The sequence below is a fragment of the Egretta garzetta genome, unplaced genomic scaffold (genome assembly GCF_000687185.1).
Source record: "Egretta garzetta isolate BGI_Z169 unplaced genomic scaffold, ASM68718v1 scaffold384, whole genome shotgun sequence".
Taxonomy (NCBI): Eukaryota; Metazoa; Chordata; class Aves; order Pelecaniformes; family Ardeidae; genus Egretta; species Egretta garzetta.
Genome location: NW_009259496.1, coordinates 730,784 through 732,178, shown reverse-complemented (window position 1 = coordinate 732,178; position 1,395 = coordinate 730,784). Strand labels below are relative to the sequence as shown.

The 1,395-nt window shown below is 46.6% G+C and overlaps 1 protein-coding gene across 7 annotated transcripts in view; it reads left to right on the top strand.

Moving 5' to 3' along the window:
- Positions 1–1,395, top strand: part of WDR7 (WD repeat domain 7) — a 147,125-nt gene that overhangs the window by 118,257 nt on the left and 27,473 nt on the right. The window lies entirely within an intron of this gene.

Genomic DNA, 1,395 nt, shown 5'->3' with positions numbered 1-1,395 from the left:
GGTGCCGCCCCAGTGCGCTGGAGCCACAGCGCTCTGGAGGTGCCCGAGGAAAATGTCAGAAATCCCCGTAAAAGAATGAGGTTTCTTTGTTTGCAGGTGGTTTTGATTTTGTGATGTTTGCGTTGAATAATTCATGCAACTATAATCTGGTAACTTGGCGCCGTGCATACTGACATAGTTACGGTGATGAAAATAAAGCCCAAAATGTTCGTTTTTTGCATCACGCAGCCATGCGGGGGGAAAAGAAAAAAAAAAAACCAGAAAAATCCCTTTTAAGTTGAGCTGATGGCAGGCTCTGAGCAGCGCGGGGTTTTGTGTTACTGAAATTCTGCCACTGATTTAACACGGTTTAGAGTCGGTGGGAAAATCTGCGGCCGCGCGCCGGAGGGGGCTGCGTCACTGCCGCGGCAGGGCGAAGCGGGGAGCCCGCGGCGGGAACCCTGCTATCTGCTTGACGAAAAAAGGGAGGCTTTTCCCCGAAATACTGGGAAACAAAACCATCTCGTAGGGGTGGGTTTTTTCCTTCCAGCCCGTGTTTATTTTGTTTTCAGGAAAGGTGGTTGGACACCCTGATTAACAGAATGATGGATGTCGAGAATCGCCGCCTTTAACAAATAATAAATCAACTTTTATGTATGAGAGGGGTTTGCCAGTAAAATTCCCTATATTAGTATCGCTTCTTTAACAAGGTGTCAATTATTAATGCTACCGGTAAAATGTTGCCTCAAAGCCAAAGTTGTCTGCATCTCAGTGGTTTGCCTTTGGCTTGCGTTACCGTATTAGCGTGTGAATTCCACCCCATGTTTTATAAGATAGATTATTAATTGTAATATTTCAGAGTTCTAAAATGCTCCCGTTTAATCTTGCTTTCAAGGGAATATATTACTCATTTCAGGGGGTGTGGATTTTAGTTTAAAACATTAAATCAGAACAAAGAGTGCAGCCTCTTTGTGTCGTATCACGAGTATTCCAAACACCTATCTTTTTAAATCTAATTTTTTCCGTCATTTAATATAGGGATGAGGTGGTCTCTCTCGTTCTCTCTTTTTTTTTTTTCTTTCTATTAAATTATTTATTAAATATTTTCCAAGCATTACTCGGTATCCCCCGTGCCCAGCGTTAGAAGTTGGAACTCATTTGGTTTCCGGGTGCTCCCCTGCGGGAGCGGGGCCGGGCCGCGTCCTTCCCATGGCGGTATTGATTTGCCCTTCAGCTGTTTGCGGCGCAGAGAGAACCCGGGGCCTCCTTGTTGATTATCTGCACGGGGTCTCGGCGAACAGTATTGACCCATTGCCGCTTGCTGCCTGTGGCTCTGGATTTTTCACCCCGTCTCCATGACACTCGCAATAAACCACGCTCTCGTGGCGCGGCGCGGCTCGGGAAGCCAAGCCGACC